The following is a 27,622-nucleotide window of genomic DNA, read 5'->3' on the forward strand; positions in this document are numbered from 1 at the left end:
ACTGCCTTCGCCTCCTCCTGTTCCTCCACATTCCCTCCACCACGACCTCATTCCTATGCTCTGCAGTTCCCCTAGGAATCTTGTCAGCATTTGCCTTTGAACCTTTGTCCTCTGCTTTTGGTCTCAAACCCTTGCCAGACTGTGAATTAAAGCCCAAGCTGCTGAAGGAAAAAAAAATCACAGGAGAGAAGTTAGGGTGGCCTCTGGGCTTCTCTTGAGGCCACTCTGGCCAGGCTTTTCATCCTGTCCATTCATTTGTCATGGCCCAGTCTCCGAGAACCAGACCATGAAGTCCAAGGTGAAAGCCCTCACTCCCTGCACGTACTCAGCTGCACGTTGTCTGAGCTGACCCAGCCAGGCTGCTCTAGGCCCAAGCCACTCCTGAAACCTGACCCCAGGAAGAATCCCTCTCACCACCCCTAGCAAGGAATTGGAAGCAGGATGCATGGCTAATCCAGGGCACAGTTCCCCACCCTCACTGCCTGGGGGTTCCTGTGGTCTTGGTGTGGCTTCCAGGTGTCTCAACTCTGAGTTCTCAGGCCCACGGCATTCTTAGATTTTTCCAACCAAGTAGGGAAAGCCTCATGAAGAAAAGAGTGGTCATTGCTACTGGTGGTGTGTCTGCTTTCCAGGCCAAAGCCAGGATGGTATGTTGAATTGGAGAGATAGCTTAGTGGTAAGAGCACCAGTGTCAGACCTGGACTCAGTTCCTGGCCCCCCACATGGCATCTCATAACTTCTGTAACTCCAGCTCTAGGGAATCCAGCACCCTCCTCTGGCCTCTTAGGGCATGTCATGTATGTTGTATCTAGACATAAACACAAACAAATCATACACGTACATATAAAAATAAAATTTAAGGATTACAAGGTCAGGATTACAAGATGATGGAATGCCATTTGATCCTCCCTGAATGGCCACACCTAGCAGAAGCCATCACTCCACAGACTCGGAGACTTTAAACAGCTTCCGCTCCCACCAAGTGGCCAAGCACATTCCTGAATCCTGTAGGGTGTTTTACAAATGATACCACGCTGGAGTTCATGCCCCTCTGTGGGGCAGAGGCATGCACGCATGGAAATCAGTACCCAGTCACATGTGAAGCTGAGTTGACCTAGAAAGTCTTTCTAACGGCCTATGAGAACCCAGGTGTCACCTGCTGTTTTGAGGAAGGGGGATTCCACTGCACTGTCTCACTTCTTAGGGAAAGCGAGAAGGGGCAGGACATATACAAACTTTAAGACCTCTCCGTTGAGTGAGTGCCACCAGTCGGCATGTCATCCTGGGGTAGGCAGACTGCCTCTTCTCCCTGTTCTGTGCTCCCATAGGAGCACAGCGCATCTAAAGTGATAACTGCCAAGTGAAGTGCCAGTGAGTTTGAAGTAGAAGCCTACAATTAAGTTAGCAGTAGTACCAAAGCCCTGTGGGTTTCTTCTTCCCTGCCCACCCCGCTGTGATCCGCTCTAGGCAGCTGAGTTGGGGTCCTGGAGTCTTTCTGAGAACTGGCCCCAGTCCCAAGGCTGAGTAGCAACTCTTAGGGTACCCTGACCTTTCTAAAATTCTGAATGGTCAAAGCAGTGTCACCTTGCCTCGGCTCCTACCTCTCTTCTCCATGTTTGGATACCCTCACTGGGAGTCCCTCTGTGGGGTGTGGGAGCCCCTTTCTTTTGGATAAGAAACTCCACAGTTGAAAACTGTGATGGTCTCCCACAAACCTCAGTTATTTAGAGGCTCCAGAGGGGCCTAGTTCTGCCTTCCAGAAATCCATCCTGGGAGGCCAAACTGCCATCTCTCACATGGCTCCAGGGCCTGAGTTAACATCAGTAAGGACCTTGGAAACTTGGCAGCTCAGGGCCTCGTGCTCACTGCCTCTTTCCTTGGTTGCTGAGAAGCAAGTGCTGAGGGGAGGGGGCAGGGGGCTTAAGTGCACCCAACCACTGAGGGAGTCCCACCAGAAGCTCTACCTTGTAATTTTGCTTCACCACTGGAAACCTGTAGCCTCCAGTCACTGTGCCCGGTTAGGGTGTGGGAGTATGGGGGTGTGGAGGGTGTGGGGGTGTAAGGGGTATGGGGGTGGGGGTATGGGGGGGATGGTAGGGGTGATTCATTGCTCCTGCTCATAACCCGTTGGCCTAAGCCTCTCCCACAGCCCAGAGGACTACAGAGGGCAGTAGGCAGAGAGCATGTGCTTTCAGTGGGAACACACTTTGCTCGCAAGGTCAGTCAGAACAACAAAGGCCAAGACTGTGGCTTCCTGTTTGTTCATCCTGCATAGAGTTTATTACATGGCTGGTGTGGTCCATGTAATGTCCTGATTAGGACAATTGATTCTGAGTCCTGAACACCAAGATGGAAAGTCACCTCTGCTTCTTTGTAACCTGTGTAACCGTGGGCTCATTCCTTCTCTGGTATCTCTATTTTCTTCTTTACAAAATTAGAATGGAGGGTGTGGGGTACAGTTCAGTTGAAGGGCTTGTCTAACATGTTCAGGGACCCAGGCTACCTCTTGGGTACACCACAAATCAAGGGGAATTACTGACAACATCTGTCTTAGCATGCTTGTGAGGCTTAAATGAGCTAGTAGTATTTGTAAAGTGTTAGACAGTGCAAAGGGCTGGGTGGGTGCCAGCCACCACCCAGCACCCAGTTTGGGTAGATGGGAAGGTAAATGATTAAATTGGGGGTTGGAGAGATGGTTCAGAGGTTCAGAGCACTGGCAGTTTTCAGAGGACCCAGGTTTGACTCCCAGCATCCACAAAGAGGCTCATGACCATCTGTTACTCCAGATCTAGGGGATCTGATCCCCTACTCCGACCTCCATGGATACCAGTAACACACATGAGATACAAACATACATGTAGGCCAACACTCACACATAAAATAACACAATGAAACTAAGAAGAAAGTTTCCTATAAGGTTGGTGGTAGACAATGTACGAGGCACAGTACACCATTGCTACACTGAGGGGTGTTGGAGAAGACCCAGAGCAACTGGAATACTCAAGGTTTGCCCATGGGAATGCAAGACAGTACAGCCACTTTGGCAAAGAAAAACATGGCGGTTTCTTACAAAGAAAGCTTACCGCCACAAGCTCACAATGCTTCTGCTAGGTACTGGCCAAGAGAAACACCCTCACTCACGCAAAAACCCATCTGAATATTTATGGTGGCATTAAGCCTACAAAAACTGGTTAACAGCACAAGTGCTCTTTAACTGGCTAGTAGATAAATAATGGAACGCTACTCGGCCGTAGAAAGGCAGGGATTCTGACACACGACATCACAGATAAATCTCCAACGCATCGTGTTGAGTGAACAGAACCAGACAGGAGGCTCCACATAGATTTCTCTTCATAGACACCGGACAGAACAAAACTACAGGGACAGAAACAGGTCAGTAGCTGCCAGAAGTTAGGGAGATGTTGGTAATGGAAGAACAGACCATAGACACTTGGGGTAGAACTGTTCTCTGCCTTGATTGAGGTGGTAGCTGCCTGTTCACAGTAGTCGAGACTCACAGAACGGTGCACTAGAAAGGGTGAGTGGAACCTCATTCATACCTCAATTACTGTGCCCGAGAGACAGTGTTCTATGAAACTGCGGAAACAGGGACAGGTGACATACATGTGAAGGAGGGCGGTATGTCATGGAGGCCCTACACCCTCCTCGTTCTGTGGGCAACGGCTCTTTGAGATGGTGCCTTGGGCTGAGACCCAGGTTAGGAGGCGTTAGGAAGAGGCAATGGGGCAAACTAGGCTGAGGGAGAAGGATGGGGCCTGAGAGCCATACTCTGGGTACCACTGAGGAATAGATGGAGTGACTGAGGCATGGTGTGATATCCTGTGAGGAGAGGAAGCAATGCTGGGGCCCTGATTAAGAGGAAGGGGTGCCACACAGCATGGGGAGGTGAGTCCCAAAGGAGGATGTGGGCCAGCCACAGGCTCACAGGCCAAGACAGGAGAACTGGTGGGTAGCAGCGGGCCTCACTGTTAGTATCATGAGATAAGGGATTAGAAGCCAGGCATCCTGGGCACTAAGGGCTGCAGATAAACTAGTGAAGTTCCCAGCAGGCAGGAGATGGACTTGGTGGACAGCATGGGAACTGGGACCGGTGAAGAGGATTGGGGGCAGGGCTGTCCTTTCATGTGCTGTGCCAATAAAGCCAAAGTGGGTGGACCCATGCAACACTGAGGGAGACTGGGAAGGAAGAAAGGGCTGGACAGGGAGTCTGTGCTCCTAGGCTATGGTCACTCAGTGTGGGTACTTATACTCGAGTGGGCTAGAGAATGGGGATGCAGGCTGGTGCCCACAGGCCCACACTGTGCAGCATGAAGCCCTGTGGGCTAGGCAGTGGGATCTGTTCAGTGCCACCCACTCCAGGGCCACTAGAAGTCTATCCTGTAACATTAACCTTCCTGTTCTTCCCCTACAGTGCATACTGAGATTGAGCCCTGCAGGCTGCTGTGCCCCAGGCCTTTGGCAGCCCCACTGCTTGGCTCCTTGTGCCATCTGACCCAGGTAGAGAGAGAGCAAGGCCTGTGTCGTCCTGGTTATAAAGTCTCAGTGTGAGAATGGGGGTCCTGAGCAAGACGGCACTTAGTGAACCCCTGCCATGGAAGGATACCCAATCTAAAGCTCAAAGTCCCTGCAGCAGGTGCTTGTTCAGAGAGGCCCAGCTTGGGTCAGGGGACCTAGATGCCATGAATGCCTGCCTAGTACCTGGAGGCTCGGCTCTTGCATCTCCTCCGCTCACTCTGGCTTTCAAATGCTTGGCACCACAGCCACCTGACAGCTCTCTTACCTGGAAGTTCAGTTCACAGAAGGGCTTCCTCCTTGATGGCAGGGTTCTCTCAGTCCCAGGTATGGCCTATGTGTACTATTTGTTCCCTGCTCTGGCCAGCCTGAAGCTAGAGGCAGTTGGCCTGCTTAGGCCACAGTCACTGGTCCCCCAAACTGCTGCCATGGCAGAGTTCTAAGGCTGTAATTGTAGTCCTGGTCCTGAGTGCAACAAGATTCTCGGCTGGGAGGTGGTTGCACATGCCTTTAATCCCAGCACTTGGGAGGCAGAGGCACATGGATCTCTATGAGTTTAAGGCCGAGGCACATGGATCTCTATGAGTTTAAGGCCAGCCTGGTCTATAGAGAGAGTTCCAGGACAGCCAAGGCTACACAGAGAGACCCTGTCTTGAAGAACCGAAAAGAAAAGAAAGATAAGTCTCTTTCTGGCTCTACAGCAGAGTAAGGCTAAGGCGGTCATGGGGCAAGGCGAACTAGGCCAGTGTGCCTGTGAGCAGACCTGTGAGACTGGCGGGCGTGGAGCTGTGAAGGGAATCAGGAATAGAAAGAATTCAGTGTCTGAGGTGTGAGATGGAGGAGAGAGGCCACAAGGATGAGACAGGGCAGGGTTACAGGCCTTAGAAGGGCCTTCTGTATCTGTGAGGTACAGGATGTTTTTATCCTGGATGGAGGCATCTTCCCAGTATTAAAGTAGTATGTCTCCTACCCAGCTGCCTACATGGGTAATTAAAACCGTACAGTTGGAGCCCTTCCTCCCAGGGACTAACTAACCACAGCTAAGGCATTTGATATTTGTCCTTCTTGACCTTTCCCCTTGTGCTTACAAACATATTTTAAAAAACAAAAATTCGTGGTTATACCAGGCGTATGCCTCCATTGCAGTATTTTTTTGCCAAACATGTGGACCACCCAGGTTTATCCATGCAACTCTTCCCTCCGCAGCCATTGTGTAGATGGTCTGTAAATTCTTCATCAATTATTAATCCTGTCGGGCCCATTTAGGTGGTTTCCCGCATGTGGCTATTTATAAACCTCACTCAGGGAGCCTCTGGGTTTGTTCATCTATGTACATTTGCACTGTGAGACCTTCAAGATGTTTTTGGAAGTGCTCTACCCAAGTCAGAGAAGGCGCATGTTTGCACATTTGATCTGTTCTGTACAACCAGATACACTTTGGTGAGGTTGGGCTGCCTCGAACTCCCACAGACCGTGCACAAGGCTGTCCTTCCCAGCCACCATCAGAAGCAGCCACTACATTCCTGCCCATCTGATAGAAGAAAATGATTCTACTTTGCGTTTCCCCGACTGCTGACGATATAATACATTGGCCATTTCTGCGTCTCTGCTGACCTTCTCCCATTTCTCTCTGCCCATGTTCATTTTCCAGTAGATATTTAGTTATTAGTTAGGAACATGACAGTAAACTGAACTGACCCAAACGCCTTCTCCATGGAACTTATGCCATCATGGAGGGAAACCAGGTGGGAATATGAAAGATAACGTGGACAAGAGTGCTGAGGGGTGGGGAGCAGCAGGAGGGGGCAGGAGAGAAGAGGCTCATTGCTTAAGCACACTGGTTGCTCTTCCAGAGGACCTGGGTTTGATTCCCAGAACCCACATGGTGACTCACAACCATCTGTAACGCTAATTCCAGAGGAGCTGCTGCCCCCTGCTGGACACTGCACACACATGTGCACAGAAATACATAAAGGCAAAAACACCTACACATAAAATAATTAAAGACAAAACACCACAGAGAGAGAAAGAATGAGAGACAGAGAGAGAGAGCAGGAGGGGGGCATTGGTAGCCTGGATAATATCAGGACTTGATCTTCCTACCTCTCAAGTGCTAGGATCCAGGCATGTACCACTGTGCCCGATTCGTGTGGGGCTGGAGACTGAGCTCAAGGCTTTGTGGCCGCCAGACAAGCACTGAACACCTCCAGGCCCACCAAATAGCCTTCTCTATTTGTGGCGCTATGTCAGCAGCTCAGAAGTCTGGGGTTTCGGAGTTTGAGATTAGGGAAGCTGAATTTGTAGCCAGAATTTTGGAAAAGGGAGGCTGTAGGGAAGGGACCCAGCTGTGGAAAGAATGCGCTACACTATGTAGAGGATCAGAGCAAAAATGAAAACAGACAGCCCTTCGGGTAATTTTATTTAATTTCCAAGCGATGTGAGACAGGAGAGCCTTAGCCAGGCATAGGGCCCTCTGCGTGTGGGGCCCAAGGGTACACCTGTGCTGCAGTCCTGACTATGGATAAATAAACCGTGGGACACCAACAGGGCTCCCTGGGCACTGGGGGGGTCGGCAGAGGTACGGGGCTGTTGCTCTGGGGACAGTTTTGAGCTGGACACAGATCTCTGGTCTTCAGCTTAAAGGTCGGATTTCATGCCTTGAGATTAAATGAGAGCTACATGGGAGCAAAGACGGATGAGAAACCCACAGCTCACCCGAGACCTCTGCTGGCTGAGGCTAGGAGCAGAAAGGGAACTGAGGGTGCTAGTGACGGATGCACAGCTGCGTTTTCCTGGAGGTCAAAGGGGAGGTGTGTTCCCAGCATGGTCATGGGCTGGGAGCCCGAGTGGCACTCAGTGAGACCCCATCCGTGGCTAGGAGACAGGTGAGGGCAGTGATGTCTTCCTGATGGCTGAGAGGTTACAGAACACCCACCACTCTTAGATTTGTGTTGCAAATGGTTTTTCACGGATTGTTTCTTGCATACTTTCTTTTTCATTTAAAAAAGTTCAACTATTTTCCTATAGTCTAACAGGTCACTCTTTTCTCCATAAGTTTCTGCTTTTGTTTTGCATTTTTTTTAACTGCCCTATACATTTTCTAGTTGTTTATAAGATTTTAACTATATTTAAACCCCTGGTGCATCTTAAGTGTGTGATTTGTGGTTGGGACCTGTATTAATTACCTCTCTGTTGCTGTGATAAACACCATGACCACAAGCAACTTACAGAAGGAGGGGTTTATGTGGGCTTATGATTCTCGAGGAAGAGTCCAAACTCTTGGGACATCATGACAACAGAGAGGCCCAGCATGTCAGCAGGAACAGGAAGTGAGAGATCACAGGTCAATCACTCACAGGAAACAGAAAGGAAGTGGGATGAGGCTACGACCCTCAAAGCCCACCATAATGGCATTCTACAGCCAATAAGGCTGCATCTCCCAAGGGTTCCTCAACTCCCCCAAACTTTGCCACTTCCTGGAAACCATGTTCCGTATGTGGGGGACACTCTTCATTCAGACCACAACAGGCCAGTCAGTTAGGAAGGTGCTTTCCTCCCGAGCTGCAGTCTTCAGCCTCCGCCGATGTCCCAGTGTCCTCTAGGTTTCCTCGTGTCCAGCCCACCACCTTCCCTTGACCTTGGCCTGGGAAGAAACTTTGGAAATTGGGACAGTAGACTCAGTGGTTGATGGGGGCATTGTGAGGAGCAAAGGCTGGGGAAGCTGACAGGACAGAAAGGGGAGAAGGGAGTCAGGGGCCAAGATGCTTGCTCTTCTGTGCCCAGCACTTACCCTTAGCTTCGCTGAGGTTGTTTGGCAACAGTTTTGTTTCTTCATCTGCACACAAGGAAACTGAGGCTCGAAGGTGCTTCATACCTCAGATAGCGGGCTCACCTTCTTGGTGCGCTTCTAAAACTAGAAGGCCTATATTCTGTTTCTCTCAGAGAGGTAGAAGGCTCCAGCACCAACTGTCCTCTACACTCCCCCCCCCCTCCGCGTCCCTGTCTGCCATTTGGCTGGGTCGGGAAGGTTTTCCCATTTCCAAAACCAACCCGGAAAGACCAAAATACTCCTGGCAGGGAACCACACTTGAGCTTACAGCTAACGTCTTCATTATCAGTTAACACCTCTGAGGGGTTAGCTGGCAGCCAGCAGAGGGTACTGAGAGCGCCTGGCGAGGTGTATCTGGGTTAAGAAAGGCTGGGGAGTGTGGCTGGCAGTTCATAGCCTCCCCTGGCTCTATCAGGAGAGGGAGGTGATTGAGCCACAGGAGGGAAGGTAGGGTGGGGCTCAATGAGGGAGCTGGCATCCATTAGGCCCCTGCTCCAGGCAGTACCAGGATGCCCGGTGTATGTCTGGTCTCCGGAAGGTCAGAAAACCAGCCACTCATGATCCACCCTGGGCCCAGCTGTCATCAGTCACTCATCTGAGACCCATCTCCAACACCCACAGTTCAGATCTGTCATCCAACCCTGCAGAGGGGGAGGAGAGAGAGCGAGCCATCTGGAATCTTCTCCAGTTCTCTGAGAGCCAGTCCACCTACCCTGCCTGGAGGGTTAAGGTTCAGCTTGGCATCAGAGTCAGGTTCAAGGTTCAGGGCATACACAGGATCAGGGTTCACTGGAGCAGGCTCTTAACTAAGTAAGATAGATTCCCCCCCCCAGGGGGGGGAACAAATGTCTTACTTGCTATTGCCAGTTTGCTCTTGGAGAGGGAAAGAAGGAGGGACTTCTCTCCTTACCTCTCTCTGTTCATGACAGATCTGTGTCTATAGGTGCCTATCATATATGCAAACGTAACCGGACACGGAACTGTTCTTACTGTGTTACACTCTGACTCAGTCTTGCTAGGACCCTCAGACCAACTGCAGCCTCTGCACCCCATTCCCTGCCACCTGCCCCCTCCCATGACCTGGTGCTCCTTGATAGTAACCAGCCACCTTGCTTCTAGCTGGAGGCCTGGCAGGTCCTGGGTCAGCCTGTAGCCAGGCCTCAAGTTCCGTAAGGATAGAGACTTCCAGGGAGGGAGGAAGTGCCTGGTACCTGAGAGCAGAGCTGAGCAAGAGTTCAGAAGAGTCTATATGAATGGAAGGGCAGAAGGGACTGGGCGGCACTCACCTATAAAAGGAAGAGGGGCCAGGTTAGCAAGCAGACTTGATGCGGAGGCTCTGGGAACCTGGAGGGCCACAAGGCAGAAAACAATGGCAGAGCTGCCCCTTTGTCAACACTGTGACAGCCTGGGTCATTACAAGGCCTGGCTTTTCTTCCTAGTATTGCCTCCAGGCTGTCACCTGACTTTAGGGCATGAGCTAAAAGCCCACGAGCCTCATGGGTTGTACCTGTGGACTGGTGCCAGCCTGAAGATTACATGGATATGTCCTGGTGTGGTCACTGTTCCAGCCCAGTGCCTGCCCTTGGTGGGCAACTCCAGGAACATGGCTGGGCATTGGGCTCCGCTTCCATACCTGGGAGGGAGACAAACGTGTAAGCAAGAGGCAGAACATTAGAGGCCCCGTGTGTGTGTTTTGTTCCGTTTTAAGCAACTTGTTTTATTAAGTGAGACATAATTCATAAACCATAAAAGCTGCCATTTTGAAATAGATAGCTTTTTGGATGCACACAGGGTTATGAAGCCATAGTCACTATCTAATTCCAGTGTGTTTTTATCACCCTAAAAGAGACCCTGTACCTGTAAGAAGTACCTCCCCATTCTCCCCCATGTTTAGCCCTGGCAACCACCGATGCACTCTGGTTTCAAGCAGTAGTCAAAGGAACTCCTGGCATCACAGTTTCCTGTTCCTCTAGGCTGGGCTGTGTCCCACTGCCCGTTCTGTTATCACGGCTGCATAATAGTTTACTACGTGTGCCACATTTGTTCATCTGATCGTTCGAGGATATTTGAGTCGTCTTTACTTCAGAGCGGTTGTGAAGAGTGCTGTCATGAACATGTGTGCCCAGGCCTGTTCTAAACTGTGGGCTTGCTGGTGCTGGACCATGTTTAGTTTGGTTGCACTGGATAAAGGCTCTTGGATGCTGTCACCCTGCTGAGTCAGGCTTTGATCACAGTGATGGAAAGGGCTGCTGACTTCGGTGGCCCTAGAGGGCGTTCTGGAGGGGACCCACCTGGGATGAACTTCATCCCCAGAAGTATTTTCTAGGGCTTGGGGAGAGAAGTGAGTTTCTGAGGGCCACCAGGCCCAGCCTCGGTGTCTCCCTTCCTCCAATGCCTTTGTCTTACTTTATATCCCCTGTCATTTCCCAGGAAATAGACAGTGATTGGAGAGAAAGGGAAGTCCAGTGGTTAGCTTCATCCCTTTCTCACTTGGCCGCTGGCAGTCTGAGAAGCCAGGACTGAGGTGCCTCTAAACTAGGATACTTCGTGTTCCAAGATGACACACCGAATTCTCCTCTCTGCTGGGTGAGAGCTGGGATGGGCCTGGCCAGGAGCTCCCAGAGCTCTGCAGAGCCAGGGGCAGTGCCGATACCCAGCTTTCTGCTCTGCCACTTAATGGGTAATTATACCCTGACATGCACAGAGGCGAAGAAGGGATTTTCTGTGAAGCAAAATCTCCTGTGAAATATTCAGGCCATGCTGGGCTTCACCTCCCAGCCAGCGTAGCCACTGCTGCTTGGCTTGGCCAGGGCTAAAGAGGCCATGTGCACCCAGAGGCAGCACAGGGCTTCTTATTTCCTTCTAAGCAGAGAGAGCCTCAAGGGCCAGTGAGAGCCCAGCTTGGAGCTTCAAATGCGCTCTCTCTCTCTCTCTTTCTCTCTCTCTCTCTCTCTCTCTCTCTCTCTCTCTCTCTCTCTCTCTCTGTGTGTGTGTGTGTGTTGGACATCTAATATATGTGTTTCCCTGTGTTTGGAGTATGTTTTGGGGTTTTGGGGGGTGTGTATCTATGCATTTGTCTTTCTTGTCTGTACATGTTCATGTATGACAGAGTATGTTAACCCTGATCATGCTGGTTCATATGTGACTGGCCAGCATGTATGTTTCCCATGCTTGCTTTCGGCCATCTCATCTCGGAAACTTCTCAATGAGCCCGTTTTTCTGACTCTACACGTGGCACTCTCAGGTTCCCTCAAGCGAAGGGCTGGCCTGCCGTTGAGTCTGGTGAGGGTTTGTGTGTGGCCTGGAAGTCTTGACGGCTTCACACCTCCCTGGTTCAGGGGTCGCAGATTACTGCCTGTGTGGGGCCTGTCAGTGTCTGTTTAATCGTGATCACAGCTTAGTGCTTGACTGAGGATGTTAATGGTGTTTTCTTCTGAGAGGTCATTGAATTTGGACATGTCTGTCTCTTTGTTGGTGGCCTTGGCACCTTTGTTTCAGCTCCTGTAGCCCTAGTCCATAAACCACCCACATTGGCTCATGGAGCATCCCTCCCCACCAGGCTCTTACATCTCTTCCTTTACACCTTACAGGCAGGACTAGAATTACTTACCCATATGGTAGAAGGTAACACTGAGGCCTAGACAGGCAGAGACAGGCCTGACGTGCTGATGAATGGGAGTTGGGGCAGACTCAGCTCTGGGTCCTTGGTAGAAAAGACCTTGCCTGGGAAATGAATGACCCAAGCTAAAGGATGCTTCCTTCCCCACAGCCATACCTCCTCCCTCCTCCCAGTCACACAGTCTCCTCCCTCTCCACAGTCCTGGAGAGATGGTCACATCTCAAACAGGCAGGGACCAGGGTGTGGCCGCTCTCATTGATATTTCTTCGCCATGGCTGTAATTAGCAACTCTCCCTGGCTGAGCCTGGACTGGCTGACAAGAAGAGCTGTGGCTATGAATGTCAGCCGTTAATGTCACAGTGGCACACTAATGGAGGGCTGAAGTGGGGAGGAGAAGTGAGGGGCCTGATCTGAAAAAAGTCAAGCCCTCTTCTCCACTCTGTCTTCCAACAGACACGCGTGGCCCCTTAACACCGCTTCCCCGAGCACCCACCGTTCTGCGTATTCTTGGAACATTTATCCTGCCCACCCCCATTCTTCCAGGATGGCTTGGCCTAAAGAGCAGCTTCCACAATTCTGGGCAAGTCCTAGCTGTTCTGCATAGGGCCCCTGTAGCCCCAAAACACTCCATCAAGGGCCTCTTGGATCACTGGAGGTGACAGAATGTCGACTCAGCCTCTGTCCTTACCACGAGGAAGATGGCCTCCTTTCTTGTGAGCTGGCTTCACTTAGACTCTTTGCATTCCTTCCTCAGAAAGGCAGGCATGGCTCCCCCCGTGGGCATGCATGCTCCCAGACCTGCAGCCTCCTGGTCCATCCACCTCAGGTTTCTGCTCTTCTTCCTACACAGAGAATGCTTGGTCAGCAACCTCTGGACAGCTTGAGTTACTCACATGGCAGTCCCCTTTTGCCTCTTGCTCGCCATTGGTTGTGGCTTACCCAGGGCTTGACACCCAGGCCAGTATTAAGACAAAATAACAGTGCAGGTCAATAGCCTCTCTCCTTCCCTCCTTCTCTCTCCTTCTCTCTCTCTCTCTCTCTCTCTCTCTCTCTCTCTCTCTCTCTCTCTCTCTCTCTCTCTCTCTCTGCATGTATGTGTGTGTGCATGTAGAAATACATGTGTGTACACATATGTGTCTATATGCATGTGGAATCCAGAGGATAGCATTAGGTATTGTTCCATAGTTCTGTCAACTTTTTTTTTTTTAAGACAATCTCTCACTGTCCTGAAGCTCCCAAGTAGGCTGGTCTGGCCAGCCATTGATCTGCCTGTCTCGGCATCCTCAGCACTTAGGACTCCAAGTGAGAGCCACCATGGCCAGCTTCTTTTGTATGTATTCTATTGACCCAACTCTGGCCTTGTGCTTACAAGGAAAGCCCTTCACTGCCTGAGCCACCTCCAGGTCCAGCTTTTGCAAGCACTTGATCCCTCATTCACCATTTATGCTTTACAGATGGGGAAACTGAGGTGGTAGGTCATATTAGCTGCTGATAGCAGCAGCTAAGCCGTGGCCCCAGGAAGCAGGCTATGTGGGTCTCAAGATCTCTCAGGAACCTCTGCCCCAATTCAGTTTGTCTGGGAATATGTTTGTGCACGTGGAGCTCCAGGGCGAGAGGTTGCACCCCAACCCCCAACATGGAGGCAGTCCGGAAGCAGCTACTCAGTCCTCAGTCAGCCATCAGGATGGTGACAACAGATCGTATTTTCCAGCGTGCCCATACCCCAGGATTCTGTACACTCTAGAAACAAGGTCTTTACCATACCTTAGGTGCCCCAGGTTTGTGATGTTTGCTGAATGGGGGGGCAAGCGTATAACTTGAAGGACCCAGAGGACACTGTTAAGCCAAGGTCTCAGTGCAGAAGTGGGACTTGGCCAGGATGCCCTATGTCCACATCTTTCATTGCTTAACCAGCACTTGCTGGGTGCTGGGTACTAAGGCCTGAGACCATGCCCTCAGGGAGCCCATACCTTACTGGGGACAAAAGATTGAACAGAGCTGACCAACTCAGAGGAACAAGCCCAGTGGAGGCTAGGTAGTGCTGACGAGGTACGGGTGGATTGGAGGAAGAAGGCTGCCCAGCGATGCAAGCACTTGAACTTGAGTTAAGGAAAAGCAGGTATTTTCAGACTGTTGGGAAAGGACAAGCACCCCAGGAAGAGGGAACAGTCTGTGCAAGGACTCTGGGCAAGCCTGGGACCCACTGGAGGCAAGCCAGAAGTGGTCCAGCTTTTGCTTTTTGCAGACCGTGTCTGCATGGGTAGGTCAGCATTCATGGATGGGCAGTTCCCTAGCCTAGGAACTGAGCCAGCCATAGAGGGATGTGTGAGGGCAAGCAAAACTGCTTTGGGCTTAGGAGCCGGATGCTGTAAGCTAGGCCTGGAGGACAGCTGGGATTATGGCTGCCTCCACAGCCGTGAGAGCCTTCCGCTCACAGCATCTGCCATAATGGATGGAATGGAGACAAAGACCAAGTGTGCTTGAGTCCCACCTAGGCAGCAAGTACTGAGTACCTCAGTCCCTCTGTGGCATGTTAAAGTCCTTGGCCGGGGCAGGGCTCCAGCTCTTAGGCTTTAGCATAGAATTGTGCTATATGCCATGTAGGGCCTTGTGGCAGACAGGGAGAAGGGTTGATGCAGAGTCACAGAAGGACACCAGCCTGGCACTGAGCTTGAACAAGTGTTGAGGCCTTCCTCTGGAATCTTGTCTCCCAGTAGTTTCTAAGCCTTTGGCTTGGACACCCAGTGGCTGATCTTCTGAATCTTTCCTTCACACCCACAGGACCCAGAGTGGTCACAGAGGTAGCAGGCATGTCCTGCCCATGCTCACAGAGCCCAGGCAGGTGCACATGTGGGCCCACTGCATGCAGGTCCACGGTCATGCAGAAGCAGGTAGGGTGCAGCCTGAGTTCTGAGAACAGTGGTCTGTGGCCATATGTGAACACAAGAGGCCAGGCATGGCCAGCAGAGATACTTCCATCTCTCCCTCAATAGCCAGAGGTGACAGGGACTTGCTGCCCCTGGGCCTGGCTCTCCCTGGTGCCTCACAAGGCCCTCTGAAGTCCCCGAGACATGTCCAATTGACTTGCTGGGGACTTCTCCTTGGCTGGCACTGTGGAAAGACATGTGCCTTGAGGGGACAGCTTAGGCTGACAAGACCTTGCCCAGCCATCTCTGAGAGTCTGCTGGTGAACACACCCATGCTGATGCCTCCCAGAGCAGCTGTACAAGAACCTATGAGGCACTGCCTAGAAGACATCAGGAAAGGCAGAGGGTCTCAGTGGCCACAAACCTCTGACCAGCCACAGGCTCAACCCCTTCTCTCAGCTAGGCCTGGAGTCCCAGCTGGAGGATCAGGGCCTTTCACCTGTTGTCAAGAGCATATTTCAGCTATTCGTGAGAGCAGCCAGGGATTTGGGAGGATTTCTCTTTCATTTCCCAGGGCTTTCAACAAGAGTCCTCCCTCCCTGCTCTAACTGTGCGTGTGCACACGTACACACACACACACACACACACACACACACACACACACACACACACACAGAGGTTGGGGAGTAGGTGGGGATAGATCTGGTTCATTCTTCCAGAAAGGGCTCCTCAGCCTCCTCCACCCTCCCAGCAGATGCTCTCAGTGCTGCAGATTCTGGCTGCAGTCCGAGGCCAAGGCTGACCTTAGTCCTGCTGGCCCTGTGGTGGAGGCCTGGGAATTTCCTCTGACCAAGGGCCCCAGTCCTAGTGGGTCATTTTTGCCAGTCTACATACAGTACAGCACAGATACTCCCTCACCCCTCAGGACCCTCCCATTTCAGCCTCTGGGGTCTGACGGACAAGGGTTTGTGACTGTCTCCAGTGAGCCATGTAGCGATGCCCAAAGCACAGGGGAGGACTGAGTGCTGGTGGTAAAGTGGAGGCCGGCTAAGATGCCTCGGGGAAGGGGTTCCCATAGGAGGAAGTAGAGAGGAGGCCGGAGAAGCCATTGCTGTTTCAGAAGGGAATTTGGAGTGGGGATTTGGCTTAACTAGGAGGCACAGTGTGCTAGGAGAGGGTGAGGGGGTTTTTGGCTAGCCCAGCCTGTTTAGCTGAGAGACTGCATTCAGGGGAGTTCTCAACTGGAAGCCTCCCCACCCCTACCCCTCACCCTGGCACAGCCCTCAGGGGACCCAGCCAATCTTTTATTGCTTCTGCCAGGGCATGATCATGGGTGTCAGCTGGGCTGCCTGTTGAATGAAGGAATGGTGCATTTGGTTTAACTTAGCTCTAAGTGTGGGGGGAGGGGTCTTCCAGATACCACTGAGGAACGCCTTAGCCTAGGATTTGATGGAGATGAGACAGAATGGGCTCTATACCCAGAGCCCTGGGTGGCACCTGCCTTCTCCCAGCAGGGGATGTGTGTCGACTCATGTGATATTGAGGACACGTGTATGTACCCAGGAGAGGGTTTGTTGGCTTCAAAACCATCTTACAATCTGGAGCAGGGAGTGCAGATTCTGCACGACTGGAAGCCTTAGTTATAGACCACGGAGAGGGAGACAGGACCCTCGTTCACCACCAACTAGGAGTAGACACCCTGGGCTGGGGCATAGGAGGTCAGTTGCCAGGCAGCTGGTCCTGTGAAGACTCAGTTCCCTGCCCTCTTGTCTCTGAGGCCCCCTGGCAGCTCCATCCATCTTGCCTGGTGACCCACATGGGAATCCCTTTTCTCACTCTCTGCAGACCAACCAGTCAGGTTGTACCTTGTTCTCAGAGGCTCCATGGACAGGAGCTGGATTGGACCTGGCAGGCACAACTGAGGAGGGGAAAGGGAGTTGCAGGGTCACGGTGTCCCCCTACTACTGTGACCTTATTCATCATAAGCACTGTGGGCCCTGGGAACCTTCAGGATAGTGAAACATATGAGCATGTCCCGGTCACCAGGGCAAAGTTGAAAGGTATGAATGTGTCTGTCATCCAGTCCTGCTTGGCCCACATCCATCCCTCACTTCAGGCCATGCAGGGTACTGGGCAATAGGCAGGCATGTGGCTGTTCCATTGTCAAAAGCAGGAAGTGCTGAGAAAGGCAGGGACAGAACTGGCCTGTCTGCCATGGAAGGACCTCATGACCCTCCCATTGTACAGCCCTGGGCCAGACAAAGAACCCAGGGCCTGTGAGGGCAGGAGGCTGGTGTGTGCCTTGCATGTTGTATTGAAGACATTAGTGTTCCATATGGTTACCCAGCCAGGGAACTGGACAGTGACCAAACTGGATCATATTTGGAGCCTCAGATGGCACAGTAGGCATTATTATCCCGTTTCATAGACAAAATATGAGACCCAAAGTGTGGCTTGCCTTGGAGTGGGTGTGGTGCTCCACAGTGGATGGGGGACCGTCTGCAGCTGCACTCCTGCCCAAGGAGGCGCCACTTGCTGCTTTAGGCTAAGAGAAGCCAATGTTTCCCTTCTGGACCCCGCGCTTCCCACCTTCCCCACCTTCCGTTAGTTTCCAAATGTCCAAGAACTTCTGTAAGTCTGACCACAGAATCTCATGCTTGAATTGCATCCTACCGCTCTCCTGAAACCCAGAGGCTCGCTGGCCTCTCCTCTGTGGCTCTGCTTTCTCAGTGCTAGCCTTCTTGGGTGAGTTAGACCAACCCCTACAGCCTGGCACACCCCTGCAGGCTGTGAGTAGGGAAGGAGATAGCCCTTCTCAGCCTTCCACCCAGACCTGATTAACCCCGCCCCCCCCCACCTCATTCCTCTCACACACTTGCCCATCTCTCTTTCTGGATGCCAGCTGAAGGCTTCTGCTTCCTCCCTGTCTGTGCATAGTTGCCCTTACTAACCCCATCTCCTGCAATGCCCAGCACCTTGGGGAGCATGGGAGCAGGCAGGTGATTCCAGCTGCCCCTGGAGCCTCTCCCCACTCCCTCTGCCTGCCCTGGGAACACCTGTGCATCAGGAAGTGACTTCCCTACATTTGTTTCTCCCCGCCCCTGGAGAACTGAGGGTACACCTAGTCCCTGAAGGCCACTCACTCCCCTCCACCTAGGCTAGAGATGTCACTGTAAACCGGATAGTCAGAGGCCCATGACTTTCTTAGTTTGCCTTCCATACAACAAACGCCGAAATGGCTCTTAGATTGGCTAGGCTCGGATTAAGGTGGGATGGAAAACAAGCTGGTTTTCAAAACTAATTCATACTAAGTGGTGTATGACTGCTGGAGTCTTCCCAGTCTATGGCACTGGCACACGAAGGAAGAGTGTCGCCACAGTAGTATCATCGACTGCCAGGGCTAGGGTCTTACCGTGTCAAGCACTGTTCTAACACTGTGCATATATTAAATTACTTAATTAATCCATTAACTTGAATGAGAAGGAAGGGAGGATGCTGAGGGAAAGGGAGTGAATCAGGAAGTGGGGAGGCAGGTGAGGAGTCTCTCCTGCCTCTCCTTCCATTCCCAATTAACACTGAGGAGAAAGCCCCTCTGTGAGCACTTCCAGACACAGCAAGCATTAGCATGGGTCCCTGGGAGAGCAAGGGACATGGTGCTGCTTGAGGTTCACAGTCCCCCAGGGGAGGGTGGGGTTCAGGTGAGACTTAACCTCAGAACCTCAGGGTGCCATGAAAATCTGGGTGTTGAGGTCGTCACACAGGCCCACTGAAGAATCAGAGGCCCTGGATTCCTCCTGGGCCCTGGGGCCATGGGACTCTGCTCTGTGGAACATCCTCCAAGCCTTGTCTCTCAGCCTCAAATGGAGCTGACACAGGAATCCCAGGCTGCAATGGGGAGGCTGAGGTCCAGGAGATGTAACCACGCCCATTCTTGCTCCCCAGAAAAGAGCTTGTTCCTGAGTATCCCCAGTTGAGGTTGGGAGGGGGCTGCTGATTCTACAGGATTTTCCCTCCCCACCACCCCTCACCCCTCTTTGGCTAGATTGCCAGGCCCCCTTCGACTTCCACCAAGCTGTGTCCATCTCCCCACCCTCCTCTGGAGGAGGCTGGGCATCTGCTGCTAGGCTGCCCACAGCCTCTCCCCAACCGCCAGCTTTCAAGGTCAGGCTGCCTGGATATCCTGGATATCCAGTAGCTGATCCAAGAGACTTCCATTAGAAATCTCCCAGCCACGGCCAGCTTTCCCCATTTGCTTGGTGTCCACACTACAACCTACCTTGTCTAGCCTAGCCATTGCTTGGCATCAGGACCCTAGAGCCTCTGAATTCAGACAAGGGTGGCACCATTCTGAACTGACCCAAACCTATCAACTGCTATGTTCCGTGAGACAAACTGCTTGTCCTCTCTGAACCCCTGTGTCCACACCTAGGATGGTGTCTGGTCATATGACTTTGATATCAAAGTGACAAGGGGAAGGGACAGAGTAGCCACTCTGACGAGGGTCCCTGAGGCGCCCTACTTGGGGATCCTCAGGTGGGAACGTTCTATGTTGGGTGTATTGCAACTGCTTGTCTTAACAAGTTCGAGTTCCTTTTTCAGAAAAGGTGGCATTAAGGCATTTGAACCAGACTCTTAAGAAGGAGCCTCCATGACATGGAGCCTGGGGCAGGCTGGCCTCCAGAGTGAGGGAGAGCGGCGGGAAAGAAAGGTGAAGCATGAACAGCTCGGGGAGGCGATGCTTCTTCTCTGCATATCTGACCACAGCAAGCCCATGCTCATGCCTGGCAATCTCAACAGCATCCTCAGGGATCTGCCAGGCCCAGCAGACCCTAGTCCCCGCCCTACCTATGCCCAAGTCGATCCCATGATCCCATGACATTAACCCAACCTAGAGTAGCTACCAAAGTGACCCGCGTCCCAAGGTGCTGAGCCCTGTGCTAAAGCCCAATGTCTGTCACAGCAGAGTAAGGGCCAGCTGGGTGTCTCTCCAGGCCCTGCACCACCCAGCTGCCATCTTCCTCAGAGGCCCCACTTGATCTCGTACCTCCCCGGCCTTGCTCCACCAGGGAGCATGCCTGTGTCTCTGGCCAACACTGAATCTCCATGGCCTGATGGACCTGAGGTGAAGAGTAAATCTGTGCTCAGCTGATGTTTGTTGAATGACTTTTTGGGCCTCGGTTTCTAGATCTATACATTGAGGGAGAATTCTACAAGTGCTGGGCCTCAGCTGCAGCAGGTGAGAGAGGGAGGCTACACCCAGCTCAGAGTGAAGAAGAGTGGAAGTCCTGGACTCCAGGGTGAGCCCAGATGAGGCATGGGCAGTAGGGCAGGGCAGGGCTTTCCCTTTAAGACCTTCTACCACGGCCTGGGCCATTTGTGTGCCAGTATGGAGGTGACCCGAGTAAGGTGCGACTCCTAAGGCCCCTTCCCTTCCACCCCCAGGAAGCAGATGGGCCAAGCTTGGGCGGGCGGTAGATACAGGCCTGGCATTTGTGTATGTGTGTGGTTTTTTTTTAAAAAAAAAAATCTGACACATTTTTGTCACGTCTTGGTTCATCAGAACAGTAAAGGGGGCGGGAGTGTGAAGAATGTTTTAACTCGCAACTTTGTAAGAGTTCCAGGTTCTCCAGGGCTCCTCCCCCTCCATCAGCCTCCCCCTCCCCATGGAGCCTCCAAGCCCATCTGTTCCACAGTCCCTGCTCCCTGCCCCCATCTACCCATCCATCCCCGTTTCAGCAGAGACATAATTGGAGGCAGCGGCTTGGGACTGTGAGAAGGGCTGGGCAGAGAGACAACAGCGTTCGCTTTGTAGACCCGGACTTGCTGTGTGACCTTGTGTCGTTTCTACACACCGCGCCCCATCTATGTGTTCCTGTCTGGTCTGGCCCACCACCTGTGGGGTTCTCTGGCTCTGACGTGCATAGAAATATCTGCTAGAAGGGTTAGAAACAAGAAAGATAAAAGTAGAACTCACGCAGAAAGCTTGGGGTTCATAGCCTCCAGAGAGCACGGGTGCGATGGGAGGAAGCTGATCAGTCTTTTCTCCTCCTCCTCCTCCTCCTCCTCATCATCATCATCATCATCACCATCATCATCACCATCACCATCACCATCACCATCACCATCATCATCACCATCATCATCATCATCACCATCATCATCATCATCACCATCATCATCCTGCCATGCTCACCCAAGAGAGAAGACAGCCCAGAGCTAGCTGACATTTGAGGTCAAGTGAGGAGGAGATGGGGAATACTGGGAACCCAAGTACTTCTGTTCTGCTTGGTACCAAAGGGCCCCAGCAAAGCATGCAGTGTGGGTGTGGAGCCCTAAAAGACTGCTCCTTAGCCCCAACTCTGCAGTCCCCAACCCTGGCACCAGCTTCCACTACATTAGTCATGGAAATGCCAGCTGGCCTGGGAAAGCAGGGTTGTCTACAAGCAGGCTGTCAGGCACTGCCCTGGTAGGCATGAGAGGTTTGTGGCTAGCGAGGGGCAGTGCCTTAGGGCAGCTCAGCTAAGGCCTGGGCTCTTTCTTCATTCCATGGCTTAGGGGTCAGGGCTCTGGCACCCTCGCCATTGCTTGGTGGGGAGGCCTTAGCACCATTGCCAAGGACAAGAAAAATAGCACCTAGCTCCTCTTTTGTCCCCTATGCCCTTCCATACCTCATGGGGAACTCCCAGGCCCAGGGGCAGGAGGCAGGTGAGGCCCGCCTTAGAAAGCACCAGCTCACTGCTGCCCACAGAGAGCTCCTGAGTATCCTGCTGGCCCCTGCGCGGGCTGCCAAAGGACAACTGAGGAATCCAACATGCCCCTTACCGCAGCCCCAGCCAGACCCAGGGCCGGCTGAGTCAATGTGCCCTGCTGGAATCTCACCATATGGGCGCTGGGCGTCTGCAGGGGGCGGAGCTGGAGTTGCCATGAGAACCCGCACATTGGCATTTCCTCTTTTGGGAGGCTGAACCATGTTCTGCAGGCAGTGTAGGCTTCTGAATCCCAATTCTCAGTGTTTTTAGGAAGGGAAAAAGGGCAGGGGAAGGGGGTGGGAGAAGTCGAGGAGAGAGGGTGTCGAGTCAGACTGACAGCTCAGAGGGAGCAGCTGGCTGTCTGGGGCTGTCGAGGATGGATCAGGGGCTACTCTCCCCCTGGGCCCAGCCCAGGGACAAAGCTGGGTCTAGGATCTCTTCCAATCACTAGTTCTAGCCTCGAGCAATTTTTTTTTTCCTTAAATCACATGGCCTTGCCCCATGCCTGGCATCTCCGTCAGTTCCCTGGACCCTTTCTGAGGTCTGTACTCTCTCATGTCTATCCTCTGGTGCTCAGAGCAGTGGAAAGTGACATAGGGACCATCTAAAAGTAGAACATGCAGCCCTTAGCTGGGCAGTGGTGGCGCACGCCTTTAATCCCAGCACTTGGGAGGCAGAGGCAGGCGGATTTCTGAGTTCGAGGCCAGCCTGGTCTATAGAGTGAGTTCCAGGACAGCCAAGGCTATACAGAGAAACCCTGTCTCGAAAAACCAAAAACCAAACCAAAACAAAAAACCATGCAGGCCTCACTGTATAAATCCCGTTCCTGCAATGGGTTAATGGCACCAACCCAGAGGCTTCCCATACAGCTAGGGAGAGGCCCCAGTAGAGCTCACTCTGCCCTAGTGCTTTAGATATTAGTTCAGAACACAGCTCCAACAACAGACGACTTAGAGATATGGGCCCAGTCCTAAAGGGCCCAGTCCTGGAAAGAATGTCCACCTGAGGTAGTGTGGTATGGGACCTGAGGTGACTAAGTCCTGGAGAGGAACTACCCGGGCAGGTGACCAACAAGTAGGAAAGTTGCTGCAGAGGAGAGAGCTAGAGTTGACCTATTCCGTTCCTCCAGGCATGAGGCAGGTCATGCCACGCTGCTGCTCTATCTCTTGGGGCCAGGGAGGAGCCCAAGAGATGAAAGGTTGCCCAGGGGAGGGACATCTGGCTTTCTTCCCATGAAGCTGTGGGGTAGAGAGGTGGGGCACTGGGCCACCACCAGCCCCCCTGGTCCTGCCTCCAGTAACAGCAGAGCCTGGGTATGGAGTCCTACTGTGTGCCAAAATCTCACTTAGTTCCTGAAATAACCAGACAGAATGGCAGTATTTGACCACTTAAAAGAACTGAGGCTCAGCAAAAACTTATAACTTACCAAGGTCACCCTACTAGAGGGAGTAGCACTTGCAGGGTGTCCCCTGACCACATCCTGCCTGCCCTGGGTAGCTGCTAAAGCCCAGCTTGGAAAGGGCACTTTCCTGGCTTCGTGTGGATTGGGAATGAGTCCTATCTTTACTGAGAACCCACTCTGGCTCCCACTGCATGTTGTTAAACTTTTCTTAGCCTCCATTTCTTCATCTGGAAAAGGGGGGACCACAGTGGCACTGTGCCAGCCAAACGAGCTGACTAAACCCCTAAGAGTTCCAACACCACCAGCTCTTTCTCAGCCTGTTCCATGGACTAGCTGCTCCTTGTCACTCAGGACGCCACCATTTTAACATGTACATCCACAGTTGCCATGGCAGCAGGAAGACGCGTGGCCAGTCTCTCTTGTGACTCATGTAACTTCCACTGAAGTTCCATTGTTCAAAACATGTCATGAGCCACGTGTAACTCCGAAGGGGACAAGGAAGTACAACCCTTAACCACATGCTTAAAGAAAAAAAAGCCATCCAGAGAACTGGTAAACATCTCTTCGTGATGGCCTCAGGCACCTGTCACACAGGGATGCTATGAGCATTGAGTCATCTAAAGGGAACACACAGAATGTACCTAATGAGTATGAGCTCCTCTCCCCTGGGCCCCAACTCCAAGGGGACCCACCTCCCTTCTCTTTCCTGGCCATGTCCCTCAGATAAATTACCAGCAGTGACAGTCCCTATCACAGAGATAAAGACCTTTAGCTTTAGAATGGAGACAGATGGCAACTTCCCCAGGGTATGGTACGATGGCAGCTGGGGCAGGAAGAACAGACAGGTGCTTCACTCTGCTGAGTCCCTTTTCCAGCCCAGAATCTTTTTTAACAAACGGGGGTGGGGGTGGGAGGGAAAGCCCAGCAGATCCTGGTAATACCTTAACTCTATTAAGGACTTCATAAGACCCAGATCAAATTACATCTCCTGCAATCGACCGGTAAATCCGATTCCATTCAACAAATGTTCCATTCAACACCACCAGGGACTAGGGGTTCTGGGTATCCCACTTGGCTGGGGACCTGGCTCTCAATTCACAGAAAGGTGCCATTCTCCCTGGTATAGGTGTGTTCTAAAGTTTAAGATCACTGAGTAAGTCCTGGTGTGTAAGGGACAGTGTGACCTTGGGCAACTCCTTCTCCTTGGGTCTCTTTCTCCCTCAATTCAACCCCATCCTTATCTCTGACCTTAGTGTTCTGAGGAGACCACAGTGGGAGTGAAGCCCCTACTCATCTTTCCTCCTTTTGACCTTTCTCCACTAGCCAGGCCCTGTATTGTATGCTAGACCCCACTCTGCCCTGCAGGCACAGTCATGGAAGGACAGAAGGCTGAACATCTGTGGCAGATGAGAAGCAGACATCACCCAGAGGATATGTTGACATGGGGGAAATGATTTACTTGTTCTATACACACACACACACACACACACACACACACACACACACACACACACCACGTGTCTCCTCCAACTGCAACCACAGGCAATAGATGGTGGGTTTGTTTGAGAAGATGGAATAGCCACCATCTCTCAGGGTAGTTCTTCTGGAAGCCCAGAAAGGTTCCTAAGTCTCCGGGGATGCTGGAACGAGACCCCCTTCTACCTAATGAGTCCCTCTCAGCAGCTGGAGTAGTACTAACTCCTTCTGGCATTTTGATGAAGCACTTTGTATCTGCCTTCCTATTTGATCCCTACAGTGGTCCTGTGAGGGATGCTTCTGTCCCATAATTCAGTCCTTTAATTCAGAGAAAGCAAAAGATTTGCCTGAAGTCAATGAGTCACAACCTGTCCTCATGCTGGTTGACTCCCTGGTCTATTTGTGCCCATCTTTCAGGAGTCACGTGAACCTCCCTCTGGGGTCTGGCATGAAGGAGAAATGGATTCTGGATTCCCCACTCTGGCTTTTCCCGATTTCTCCAGAATTTAAGAAGTATCCTGAGGAGTCTCTTGCTCAACGTCAGCCCAGAATTCCTGAGGACCAACCCAGAAACCCAACGACCTCAAGACCTAAGAGCATCAAGCCCCTTTCTCTGGACACAGACTGGACAGAAGTGGCCAGTTCATCAGGTAAAGGGGTCAGCATGGCACCCTCTTTCAGTTGGGGGAATTCTGTTGATTGAGCACCCTGAACCTCGGATGTGCTTGCTCACCATTTGAAACTGTTTGCATAGTGTGATTTCAAGAATCTTGAGTGCAAGATGGGTTATGCATCAGGGTTCTTGGCAATCGTGACAGAAAGAAAGCCTGGGTCAAGATGGTGCCAATATCAACCACAGCTTCATACACATTTGAGGTTTTATAATTTGACCTTCAGAAGGAGCCAGGCCATGTTTTCTAGATCTGGTTTGTCCATAGTTCTGGGTACGGCCCAGACCACGCAACCATCAGATCCCGTTAACCTCTCAGCGACACTAACACCCGCCATTTTTAGATCAGTTGGGTTTCATTAGTTTGTTTAGCTCTTTGAATACCAGCCTGCAAATTAGCGGAGGGAAGGTGTTAACTGCCTCCTAGGTTCCCATGCAGCTTTCTGAGTACTGCTCATTCAGCCTCTGTCATTCATTCACTTACACAGAGCACGCTGATTGAGTGTCACGCCCTGGGATGCAGCAGTGCCAGAGGCAGAACTTGTAGTTACATTTCCATAAACAGAGAGCTCAATCTTCCTCCAGTCTGTTCTGTAAACATGGCCTCTGTTGGGGTGGGGAGATAGCTCTGTGGACAGAGTTCTTGCCCTGCAAGTGCGAGGGAGAGAGAGTCCAGGCCCTCAGAAACTGTGAAAAGGCCATAATCCCTACCCAGGATGCAGAAGGTTTTGTTAGATCCAGAGCAAGCTGGCTAGCAAGACACAGGCAACCTCTGGATTCAACTGAAAGACTCTTTCTTTGCCTCCAAATAAGGCAGAAGGAAATCAAGGAAGACCCTTGGCATCAACCTCATGCCTCCATATGCATACATACATGTATTCGTATGTATACACATGTATACATACGTGCATGCCCTTGTACATGCAGAAGGAACATTGCTTTTGTGTATGAGTGTACATGCATGGGTGGATCTACCACAGCTATCTTTCCAGGGAAGGCATTTTTTTCTCTGTGCTTCTCTTTGTCTGATCCGGACCTGTGATGCCACCTTTGTGGCTAAATACACCCTAGATCCAGCCCAGGAAACACTGGTTCAGCAGAGGCTCAGGGGGTGGCTGGGGACAGCTGTAGAATCAAACCTGTACACTCCAGCTTGCCCATCACCTCCCCTCCTCCATCCTCATCCCATCCTCTGTGCCATCCACACATGGCCTCTCTTCATCTGTGACAACCTTCAGACTGCTTTTACTGTCTCCTCATTCTGAGACTATGTCATCTTTGACCTGGCCTCTCCCTAGACAACTTCTGTCTGTCCTTTTCCCACCCTTCAACTGACTTCCAGAACAGGAGGAAACTGGAATTCAGGACAAGGATTCTGCCGGGATTTGATCTAGATCTGGCCTCTGGACTCCAATAGGATGACTCACTGCTCAGCCCAGACAAAACCTGCAGGGTCCAGGTTGCCCCCTGCTGGATGCCCAGAGTTGCCATGGCGACCCTCTGCCAGTCTTCCCAGCATGGAGACAATCAAAAAATAACAGCAAGGACTCTTTTATTCTGTGTCCCACCTGGGAGCCATTTAAACCTCCCTACTCCTTTTGACATATAATAATTTTTTTTTTGCTCTTAAGATTATCTCGAAAATCCCCCCTCACTTTTAAGCTCCATGGCGTAGTCTCCAAGAGCCTTTGATCTTAAACACACATACACACACACACAGGCGCACATGCTGTGCACCTGTTTACACACTGCTCTGGAGACAGCCAACTGGCCTCCTGATGCTTCAACAGCAGAGCACAGGGAAGGCATGGCCCCTTCTCTTCATCTGCACACCACTTTACAGTTTGCAAACCCCTCCCCAACCCGGTATAATGTAGGTCCATATGTGTACCCTCACCTCTATAGTTTCCTATGAGAAGACTGGGTCACCTGATGGTTGGGCAGGGCTGGAACTAAGCCTTCCATTTCCCCCTGTTCTGTTATCCCATCGCTTCCTGTGTGAGCCATTGGAGTGGGGAGTGAATGCCTCTCTCTTGCCCTCTCTGTTTGCCCTTCCATGAACAGTGTTGGGAGCTACTCAGAGGACCATGCAAAGCTCTTACAACCCTCCTGGTTGCCTTGGTTCCTGACCTCTCCTCTGGAATCTTCTTGGCATCAGCAGACCAAGCAGTTAGCAACTGCCTGTCCCCAGCCTCGTCTGTACCCACCCACTCCGTGTCCTTCAGTTCTACCTTGCTATGTCGCTGTTTTTGTTCTCCCAAGCCTCTCCTCCAGACATGTCTTCAGCAGACTCCTGTCATTGCAAAGAATAGCACTGACGCTGAACATGGGCTCTGCCACATAGTCTATTTGTTTTGGATTAGTGAGTAATTTCATATGCCATGTGTTGACCAAAGGCATTCCCACTGTGTGGTTAAAGCACTTAGACACTGGGCATCCAAGAGGGTTCTGAGTCTTCAGAAAATTCAGACTTCTGT

At 51.8% G+C, this 27,622-nt stretch overlaps 1 protein-coding gene across 16 annotated transcripts in view; it reads left to right on the forward strand.

The window, feature by feature from the left end:
• Positions 1-27,622, forward strand: part of Lingo1 (leucine rich repeat and Ig domain containing 1) — a 180,391-nt gene that overhangs the window by 120,458 nt on the left and 32,311 nt on the right. For 12 of the 16 annotated variants that reach the window (XM_076925679.1, XM_076925676.1, XM_076925685.1 and 9 more), the window contains one exon: positions 24,893-25,125. The gene's annotated coding sequence lies outside the window, so the exon portion shown is untranslated. Of the gene's footprint in view, positions 1-24,892; positions 25,126-27,209; positions 27,315-27,622 lie in introns of those variants that run through there. The other 4 variants (XM_076925690.1, XR_013107640.1, XR_013107641.1 and 1 more) reach the window with 4 other exon arrangements.

The sequence above is a fragment of the Arvicanthis niloticus genome, chromosome 26 (assembly GCF_011762505.2).
Source record: "Arvicanthis niloticus isolate mArvNil1 chromosome 26, mArvNil1.pat.X, whole genome shotgun sequence".
Lineage (NCBI taxonomy): Eukaryota > Metazoa > Chordata > Mammalia > Rodentia > Muridae > Arvicanthis > Arvicanthis niloticus.